This window comes from Solanum verrucosum, unplaced genomic scaffold, assembly GCF_900185275.1.
Source record: "Solanum verrucosum unplaced genomic scaffold, falcon-dt-bn FXZP01000279.1, whole genome shotgun sequence".
NCBI classification, from domain to species: domain Eukaryota; kingdom Viridiplantae; phylum Streptophyta; class Magnoliopsida; order Solanales; family Solanaceae; genus Solanum; species Solanum verrucosum.
The window spans coordinates 286,701-298,582 of NW_026020289.1; the positions used below are offsets into that span (position 1 = coordinate 286,701).

Genomic DNA, 11,882 nt, shown 5'->3' on the forward strand with positions numbered 1-11,882 from the left:
TATTCTAGACTTATTTAAGACCATAATTTTTGTTTTTTTGTGAACTGTATGCCCAATTGAGTTAAAAGTGCATTACATATATTGCAATTGCAATTGCAAGTGAGGGAAGTAAAATTCAACAGAAAATCATATAGTTGACAAAATCAATTTTCAAATGGTCACTTAGTGGGAAGGCTACCCAACATCCAAACAAGAGTCCCTCAATGTCCCTATAAAAACACCCTTTCATTCCTCCGCTTAAAATCACCCATTTAACATCTCTCTCTCTCTCTCTCTCTCTCCCCTCCCCTTCATCAAATATTATTACTATTATTTCTCTTTGCCCATTTAGAGTTGTTTGTTACTAAATATATAACCCAAAAAAACAACAACTAATAAATAATGTGCAATAAGCAGACAAGTTCACCACTACTCTCTACCAAAGACACCACCAACATGTTCCCCCTTTTGATCCCTAAAACCCCAACAAACAAATTACATGATCACAAAAATAATACCCATTTCACCCTTATCTTTATTGAAGCTAAATCCATAGCCAATATTGCTTTCCCCATGATACTTACTGGTCTCCTCCTTTACTCTCGATCCTTAATTTCAATGCTCTTCCTTGGCCAAATCGGTGGATTAGCCCTAGCTGGTGGTTCACTAGCCGTTGGATTCGCTAACATCACTGGTTATTCAATCCTATCTGGCTTAGCTATGGGTATGGAACCAATTTGTGGACAAGCTTTTGGTGCCAAAAAATACAATCTTCTTGGACTTACCTTACAAAGAACTATACTATTGCTTATTTTAATTTCATTTCCTATCGCGCTACTTTGGATCAACATGAAAAATATTCTTCTTTACTGTGGCCAAGATGAAGATATAGCTACTGAAGCACAATCTTACCTTATATACTCAATTCCTGATTTATTCGCGCAATCATTACTTCATCCATTGCGTATTTATCTTAGGACTCAATCCATAACATTGCCTCTTACATTTTGCGCGATCCTATCAATTTCTCTCCACGTACCTATAAATTATCTTCTTGTTACGAAACTTAATTTAGGTGTGAAGGGAATTGCTCTGAGCTCTGTTTGGACTAATTTCAACCTCGTTATCTCTTTAATTATCTATATTATTATCACTGGTGTGTATAAAAAGACTTGGGAGAATTTCTCAACAGAGTGTTTCAAAGGATGGAAAAAACTTCTGAATTTGGCGATTCCTAGTTGTATTTCGGTTTGCCTGGAATGGTGGTGGTATGAAATCATGATTTTGCTCTGCGGATTTTTAATAAATCCGAGAGCTACAGTTGCATCAATGGGAATTTTAATTCAAACGACTTCGTTGATTTATATATTTCCATCATCTCTTAGTTTCAGTGTATCAACAAGAGTGGGCAATGAGTTAGGTGCTAGACAACCAAACAAAGCGAAAATTGCAGCAATTGTAGGCCTTGCTGGCAGCTTCATATTGGGGTTTTCTGCTCTGTTTTTTTGCGGTTACAGTAAGGAAAATTTGGGCAAAAATGTTTACTAATGACCAAGACATTCTGACATTGACGTCTCTAGTTTTGCCGATAATTGGGCTTTGCGAAATTGGAAACTGCCCGCAAACGACTGGGTGTGGGGTGTTGAGAGGAACTGCGAGGCCGAAAGTCGGTGCGAATATTAATTTGGGTTGTTTTTATCTAGTGGGAATGCCTGTGGCTGTTGGACTAAGTTTTTATGCGGGATTTGATTTTGAAGGTCTATGGTTGGGATTATTGGCTGCGCAGGCATCGTGTATGGTGACAATGTTGCTGGTTTTGCTTCGTACAGATTGGGATTTAGAAGCAGAGAGAGCTAAAGATCTCACAGGAACTTTTCTCAATGGTTTTGATGAAAATGAAAATATCGACGACTGTAAACAACTCATAACAGAAAACAAGGATAATTCTCTCTGTTAATACACTAGTTTTCTGTTTTTATTTGTTATATATATATATATATATATATAATTTATGTTACGATAATTTTCTGCTTATTTTAGATGTATGTATAGTTAAGGCAGAAACATGAAGCCAACCATTTTGCTACTTATAGTGAAATTCTATTACGCATATGTATATTATATGTAACAAAAGATTTCACTCGGTCAAATCGAACATAAGAAAAGACGTTCTTCTTCATATATATATTCATTTTGTTTGTTTTAATTTGACTTAATATTAAATTTAAGATAGTAAATAAAATAAAAACTTTTGAATTTTTTGTGTTAAACTATATATATATATCATGGAAAAATCACTATTGTCCCATTTTGTCACACATTTAATACAGTTAGAGTCGTTTGGTGTGAGAGATAAGAATATATAATCCTGGGATAAAAGTTTGGTGTCTTGTTTGGTTGACATGTGTGGGATAACTTATCCCACCATTTATACCATAGTGATGGGATAAGTTATCCCATATACAGGGTGTGATAAGTTATCCCAGAATAACTAACTCCGAAATAATTAATCCTGGAAAAATTAGTTCCCAACCAAACGATCCCGATGTATTCTGCATGGACTCCCAATTCCGCACATATGAAAGTTTTTCACGTGGTCAAAATAACATCATACCAGGCATTTTACCAGCATGTTTATCAAATTTATTTTTAATAATACATGCATTACATGATTAATTAGCGACATATTTTATGGATATTAACAAAGGATGTTAAAGTCTTTATCGACATTATTTAGTTAAGTGTCGTTGAGTCAAATATTGCTATAATAAGGACATTTACAAAAAGTTTTAATTGACTAAAAAAAAAAACATAACAGTAAGTTAGTGTCGTTTATTAATACCACTAAAAATCATTTCTAGTAGCATAGTGATGCTGAGACTGAAAAAGAACTAGTGAAAATTGAAACACACTTATTATATATGCAAAATGTTAAACAATAAATTACAAGTCTCAATGATATATAAGATGTTAACCTATAAATTACAAACCTCGATGATATATAAAATGTTAACCTATAAATTACAAGCCTCAATGATATTAGAAGCGTGTATGAAATAGTACTTCTACTAAGACCAAGTAAAAATAAACGTGTTCGCAACCACCGATCACACTTCTATTTGGTACCTACTTACTGCCGGCTCAACAGTGTGATAAAAGAAAATACATGTGTCTTAGCTCCAATATTTGAGGGCCTCATTCTTTAATAATAATAGATTATAATTTATTTAAAAAATAAAAATATTGAATACTATTTGTAAAAGAAAAGTACTCAATTTTTTTCATATAAAATGAAAAAAAATATTAGAAGAAGTGTGACTTAATTAGAGTACTATATCTCATGAAAGATAACATAGATCGGTTATATTATCAATTGATTAAAATATTAGAAGAAATAAATTATATATATATATATATATATAAGTTATTAACTATTTTTTAAAATTTAAGGCCCCGTTTGATTTTGACTTTAGGTCACTAATGTGTTTGAGCCAGTCTGTACATGTCTTTTAAATTTTGAAATTTTGAGGTATCAAAGCGCTTCAACGGGCTAACTAATTAACTATATCTATAGATCACACCAAATTGTTAAATCTGATAGTCAATCGCTTTTTGATCAATGATATATTTCCCGGCCACTAAATCTAGGGAAAATTTGTAAATCATAATAAGAAGACAATTTCTTCCTTTTCATTTTACTATTTAATTAGATAAGAGGAGAGACTAGTTAAATTAAAGTTGAAGGAATGGATGATACGGAATTGTGTAAGGTAAGGAAGGAGCAAGAGAGTAAGGGACACATGGGAGATGCATTAGGTGAGTGGTCTCTCCAATTACAAATATTGCAAACAGGTTTCATCACCATATATTGCCTATCGTCAAATCTTATTTTCACTCACTTCCAAAAAGATTTCTTGCTTCTTTCAAATGGTCTTCTGTTCTAATTTATGTGATGTACTTTAAGAAAGAAAGACTTTAAAAATATTTCTGGTTTAAAATAAGTCATAGTAAATATTTGTGCGACTATAAATCACTTTATTAGGATAAAATGGTCATTTTAAAATAAAATTGCTACTGAATATAGAAATATATCATTCTACTTGGGACTGATTAAAAAGAAAAATGAATTGTACAAATTGAGACAAAGGAAGTAATAATTGTGTACACTTAGCTCAATTAAATTTAATTTGTAGTCCTTTATCTTCGCAACGTTTACACGGTTAGGAAACAAGACAATGTTTCATGTAACAATTTTTTAAAAGAATGTCTATTACCCCAAATCACTATGTTCGTTACGTTGTATTAAGGTTTTTGGATGAAATGATCAAAAATATTCACGTTCACCTATCATATTTTAACATTATATAATCACATAGTATCCCAAATTTGAATTACAATACTATCCATGCATTCAAATTAATTTATTTTTTATAATGACACTGTAGAGTCACATACCCTTTCCCCTCTCCGCCAGACCAAGTAAGAGAGAAAGGGGATCATTCTGTCTTCTTTTCTAGTAGTTTATTGCTTCTAAAAAGAAGCAAAAAGTAGTAGTAACAAAGTAATTAGTCTAAAAGGACCGCACAAAGTATTGACTAGAACCAATCTTCTCTATAGACCCTTAGCTAGGTTTCCTACTTATGCTAGCTAATTAACTTTCGGTTATTACAGTCAGATTTTTCTATAACAATCATCTCTTATAGAAATTAAAAATATCCAGACAAACGACGTTGTTATTAATTTGCCTCTTAAGCCCTTCATATTATAGACTTAAAATGTCAAATACCTCCCCTTGCCATCCCCAAAGGTGTACGTCTCATGGCATCAAGAAAAAGGTGAATCATTCATCATTTATTAATTGCCTCCTTGTCTCAAATAATTTGGGAAGACAAACTTTCAATGATAGTGCCTCTAAATTAAAGCACATTATCCATTACGTTATGACTATTTTAGTTTTCTAACAAATAAATGAATGAGATAGGTATCTTATTAGATCTCTTCTAAGAACTAGAATTAATTTTTAAAAAAACCAAGATTCATAATTAATCAATTTTAAAGTACATTAAGAGTGTATAAATAATACATTTTTCCTAGAGATACTTAGCCTTAAGCATATCCCAAAAGGTAAGATCCCTTTAAGGTTCCAAAGAATCAAGAGAAAAAATAGGGGATATTCAGATTTCAGGATCACAAATAACACATAAAAAGCCGGACATTAAGGTTATCCTACGTTATTCAATTAGTTTATCTTAATGGTCATTTGACTAAAATGTCTATACAAAAATATGAGATTCTCTTGCTGGATATCCTATCACATCCTGGCTTTGAGATATATTCTACTATAGTTTGAAATGTCTTTGTATTTTATCGGAGAAACTGCCTAATTACATAAATATTTCTATCATATTTACTCATTTTTTCTATAATTTGAAATAACTATATTTTATATCACTTATTAATAATTTCATACCAGATTTCAAGTCAGATACACCTAGATATTTTTTTTTGCTATCAATACACTAAAAGGGACTTGTCAATGTATTCCAGATATATGTAAATCACACCAAATATGGTTTGATTTGCATTTATCTGGATACCAGATACATAGGAGAGTGTCGAGAGAGATGGGAGGGAGGCGGGTGAGATTTATTTATGTATCTCAGATACATGAAATTCACTTGGATACAATGTATCTAGAAGAAATAACACCCACTTTTGACCTCATGTATTTTGAGATACATGTATCTGGATGTATCTAAACCTATCTAGACACACCAAAATCTAGTAAGACTCGTAATATTGCAAATTAGTGTATATCTAAGTAATTTGCTCCTAAACTAGTGAGATCTTTATAAGTTTCCCTTTCTTATTTGAGTAGCTAAAATTTAAGGGAATTTTACACAAATTTCATGGTATTAAGAGCTAATTACAACTTATCCCGACTCTTTTCCAAATTACAAAAAACTCTTAAACTTGGTGGAATTCGGGTACATCCCAATATGTCTCGATACATCATGTCCCGCTTTCGGATACATCGCTCAACGTATCGATACATCACCTCCACGTATCGATACATCACGTCTCGATTTCAAATCGATACATCGCGTCTCGATTTCAAATACATCACTCAATGTCCTGATACATGTATGTCCCGATACATCGCGTAAAACGTCCTGATACATCACATATGTTCCAATTCATCGCGTAAAGTGATGTATCCGATCGATACATTGCGTGAAGAGATATTTCCGAAAATAAAAGAGAGTAAAAGTTTTTGTAATTTTTTCGAATAGTAAATTTATTTAAAGAATACCATAAAATAAGTTATGTTATTAGGTAATTTTTCCAAAATTGAAATACAATCCGTCAAATTCCAAAGCACACATAATTTATCTGGGTTGGATCGACCCATATAGACAACTTCATTAGCAACTTGTCATCTAAAATTCGTGCAGAACAATGAGAAAGCCTTTTACTTTATTAGAAAATGCAAATTGATAAATAAATTACAGCAGCTTTTCGACATGTCTATGTACGTACACTTCTAACATATTAAAAAAAATGCTTACCTAAGTGATGACGTTTAGAATATATGGGGGCCGCCATCACTGTATTTGGTTAGATGAGTTTTGTAATGACTTTGTTTTTTTACCTATTTTTTCAGTTTGAACCGTTGTGTAGCTTGATTGTGTTGTTTGTGACTTGCTAGAATGGTTGACATAATTCTCGAAATGACCGGTTGTTTTGAGAGGAAGAATTTTAATTTTGAAAGTTGAAAAGTTTGACAAAAAAGGTTTTGAGATTGACATTATTTTCACATACTTGGTTCTTCTATTTATGAAAATTCGGGCATTTTAAGACTATTTACTATATTGTTTGATTACTTTCGCGTTTATATATTCTATATATATTTGTTTGGCGAAAGATTAACTTACCTACCAGAGACTAAGGTAAGTGTCATCATCACCCCTGAAAATTTGGGTCATCACTCAAAGAAAGAAAAAATTAGTAACGGACAACATTTCATAGCTAAACATAAAAAATCTATGCTAATTAATTTTATTTAGCTTCAAATTAGCAATGGATTACATGAAAATCCAAGTAGCTAAGAGCTATATCTTTAGCAACAGGTAAGCTAGAAATTATCGATAAAATTTTATAGCTGATTCCATAATTCTAATAGTGCATGATAAGTTTATATATTCTGACACTCATCATAATTGTTAGTGAATAACTTATTAATCTCGATGCTCAATAATTCCCAACATGTTATTTTACCTAATCTTCTGTTACATTTATTATCATTAGAAAACTTAGAACTAAGCTAATAATAAATATAACCAGTGCTGAATTATTAACAAGAGAAATAATGCGGCTTCACGAAGCCGTCAAGTTTATTAATATAATTAGTGATGATGACAACATCGAATATTGACAACTCTGAAAGTGAAATAATATAACAAGTCAAAGTTAGAAATAAGAAAATAAAAAGAAATTATTATCTCATGACAGCACGTTCAAGATCAGGCTTGAATTGATATAAATAAATATATGTTACTCTATGATTTTAATTTATTACCAAATCTAATTAATCATGTGTGTACGTATACGTCCCTTGGCTCTTCAAGGTTTTTGCGACCCTTTGCTTAGCTTTAAATTAAAGAGTGTCCTAAATCTTCATTCTTTAATGAAATTCTAATATATGCTGATTATGAGTTTTGATCTACCTATGGGGCAACGTTGACAAACAATATAACATGAATCAGAATCATTGAAATTGGATTAGAAAATAATACGACTTTTTTTTATATTTGTCTTGTTGGCCAAACTTAATTATTGATGTTAGTTCATATATATATAATTGATATACTAGTTATGTATAATACATATATTTATACATAAATATATACAAGATTTATAAATTCACTAGTTATTTTGCAAATTAGATCACCTAAAAATATATGGACAAGAAATCTTAATAGTTCAGTTTGTTAGCTATTTGAATTGTTATGTTATTGATGAGAATATGATTCTCCACCTTGTAATCTTCTCTTCCATTTTTCCTCTTCGCCCCATTCTTTTTCTTTTTCTTTTTTTTTTAAAAAGAAAGATATTTGGACTATGATTATTTCAAAATAAAAATAGGTTTATTAACCGACAACAGAAAGTGGCCGGTGTACGTGACATAATCAAAGTATTTTATTTTGTTAGGTTATTGTTGCAACTGACATGTGGATAGAGGCTTATGATGATGATGATGTGCATGCATAGGTTTGTGTTTTGATACACACTCTGCTAAATCTCAGTGAAAAGGTAGACAAGTCGGTACATTATTTTGGAAAATGGGCTAACATAATTTCATTTTATCCTTCTTTGTATAAATGTCAATGTTTGTTTGAGCCGAGGGGCTATTAAAAATATTTTTTTTGTCTGATAAGGTAAAAGAAAGGCTTATGTACACATTATTATTTTTTTATTTTATTGATGAAATAACACTGTGTATATTATCATTGAAATAAATAATATGTTATTCAAACTTTGACATACGTTAAATCTATACATCGCACGATATGCTTTCGAGCCCATTTGGATTGGCTTAAAGAAGTAGCTTTTAATTAAGTTAAAAATAAAAAGTCAAACTAAAATAACTTTTAAGTCAAAAAATAAAAAGTAGGAGAAGACCTACTTTTGGTCTTTGACTTATTTTAAGTCATTTTAAACTTATATTAAGTCATTTTTTACCTTGTCAAACACTTCTCAACTTATTTCAAGTCATTTTTGACTGATTTTCTATACTTGTCAAACACTTCTAAATGTTAAAAACGGACTTAAAAGTAGATTTGATCAACTTTTAAGCCACCCCTTTTAGCGCCAAGGGCAATCAAATAGTATCATCTTTAATTTGTTAGCTTTGTGACGCCTCTTCCTTCCTATCAATGGAGTACACAAAATTTAAGACAAATAATTATGATAATAATTTGACTTGTAAGTGGGATTATGGTGATTGTAAGGCGCTTTGTTTCCCTATTCATATTGATATTAGGAACAGTGTTCTTATTCTTTTTCTTGAATTTTTCACCCAATATTCGATATCTATTTTCGGGATTAGATTAATTTGTAGTTGCTTGGAAAATTTTTACTTGAGGGGTAAAATGCTCCCGATCAAAGAAGACTTCATATTCAGAACACGAATAGTAGTATATTCCACTACATACATATATACAATATAAGTACGGGATTGGGTTGAAATTCGAAGACACGGAGTCCCATCCTTTCTCACCGTAACTCAGATGTGAGAATTATGTTTAGTTAAATTGCTGTGAGGATAAATGATACAGGAAAAACAAACAAACTACTACTCCTTTTTGTTAAAAATTACTAATTGTTAGTTAGTGAAGATATTAAAAGTGCACCAATTTAACAAATAAAGACTATTAGTGCTCCATAGTAAAAAAAAACGATAGAATTTGTATTTAAGCTCAAAGATGTGGCATGATTTGTCGCCTTTTCTCTAACAGTACTGTTGAGGTATATATACGACCTCTAACACTATACATAGAGTTTTAAAAGATATAATATGAAAAAATTCTTTAATTTGTGAAGCGGTGGCATGACACCCCTTAAATCTTAATTACAAAAAGTGTAAAAGGTGTCATGGTCATTATTTTTCACCATATTTCATTTCAACTCCCCTATGAAAAATAAAACGAAAAATGATGATTGATATATCATATATGTACGCGGCGCCAATTTTGTCATCTACACACATATATAAATTAAAAACAAACAATCAGCACATCAACTAAATATATATTATTACTACACTATTGTTCTCTCTCTAGTCTAACTAAAAATGTAAATGTATTTGATATTAAATCATAGATACAAAAAAATAGAATAAAAGAAGAGACTTATCTGGGAGGTAGTTTTTCTTCACTTAATAAGTTTGCACAAAACATTTGCATTGCTAATGAAGAACATCCATGATTAATTTTGAGAGTAATGTAACATTATAAATTGTGAAATGATTGATCTAAAAGGGAAGCCAGCCCTATTTGAAATATATCAACTCAACACTTGCAATTGCAAGTGGTTTAGCAACACAACTTGTTGATTGCTAAGGGCATAGTGTATGTCCTAGACATGAAAATTCAACTCATAGGTATGTTTTAGTTTCATTTTTTGGTTTTAACGAAAAGACACAATTTAAATAGTAAGTACTATTTTAATTAAGGAAACAAGAGGTCACAAATTAGTTAAGTGTCCTTTCCCTAGACCATTTTCTTTTCTTGCCCCTTTTTCTTTTTGTCTCTTTTATAAAGTCAAAGGCGTTTACCTATAGCATTTTATTTAACATCAATTATCAATGATGAATTTACGTAATAATTGTGTTTAATGATGCTTAAAAATTTAGTATCTTTTAGTTATAGCAATCAAAATATTAAAATATTTTGTCAAGAGACGATAGCTCCATCTGTTAAGAAAGAACGTGGGGGTTGTCTTATTATAATAAAGAGGGTGATCTTTTTTTCTGATGTGCACTATATTATTGTTAGAACTGTGAAAAAAGGTCGGTCCAGCCTCACCAGGCCCAAGGAATTTGAAGGGCTAGGGCGAGACGGCCCTTCATTTGGAAGGGCCTGAAAATGCTCGACTCAACCCAACCCTACAAGGGTCGAGAGCTGGGGCAGCTAGCCCTTCTTTTTTCATTTTTTTTCTTTTCAAACTTATAATTCTGTAACATCAAGAAAATAAGAAGATTTTCAAATCAAATATGGTAAACAATGGTTTTGTTTCGATGACAGTAGCAAAAGATCTAGTATAATTATCATGTATCCCGCATACCAGATACGCGAGCGAAATAAGAAAGTGACAAACAAAATGGGAGGGAGGCGAGGGCGCGAGATTTGTCTGTGTATCCTAGATACATGCGAATCTACTTGGATAGAGTGTATCTAGAATAGATTAACCTAATTTTGAGTTCATATATTCCGAGATACATGTATTTGAACATACCAAAATCTAGTAAGAATCAAAATATTACAACATAGCGTGTATTTAAGTAATTAGATTATATACTAGTGAGATTATTGTAAATTTACTCTTAAATAAAAAGTTTTGGCCCATGTGCCGACCCCGACCTGACCCGATCCCGATCAGGCCTCAAGGACTAAGGACTTATATGGGTCGGGCTTATAAGCCCTAGTTTTAAATGGGCTTAAAAAATCATATCCCAACCCTATCCTAATAACGGGTTGGGTTGGGACAGCCCCATGGACTAAGCCTGTTTTGACGACTTTAATTATTATTTTAATTCTTCAGAAATGATTCACAATTAAGCCACGTGGCAATATTCACAAAAAAAAAAAGACAATAATCTAATGAATAGGATTCCATATTCATAAAAAATCAAGTTTATGTCTTAAGCCCATTTGCCAAATATTAAAGAAATCGCAATTTGCAAGATTTCGATTTGATTGGATTGTGAAGAGTAATGATTACTTCTCAACGGTTTAGAAAGCCACATGAACATATTGACTTCAATTATGGATCATCTTTAAAAGAAGAAAAATAATATTATTCATTTATTTGAAGTGGATTTTGCAGTAGCAAGTTGTAACACAATAAGGGCCAATTGTATTCATTGATCACTTCTTAGCTGGAGGATAACCAACAAACGATTGGATATGCAGATTAATTACTTGTATAATTATAAGTTCGTTAATAGTTGACTTTTGCAATTTTATCACTTGTGTTTTATGAATGTGATTTGTGAGCGACTCTGTACCAAGGGCTTGAATTCGAGACCTCTTGATTAAGAATGAAGAAGTACTTACCACTCCACCACAACCTTTGTTGGTAATTTGTTACTAATTTGATAAAGATGAATATATTGCTATAGT

General features: G+C 31.4%; 1 pseudogene; it reads left to right on the forward strand.

The window, feature by feature from the left end:
* Window positions 1–367: 367 nt before the first annotated feature.
* LOC125834343 (protein DETOXIFICATION 49-like) lies at window positions 368–2,129 on the forward strand (annotated as a pseudogene).
* The last annotated feature ends 9,753 nt before the right edge of the window (window positions 2,130–11,882 follow it).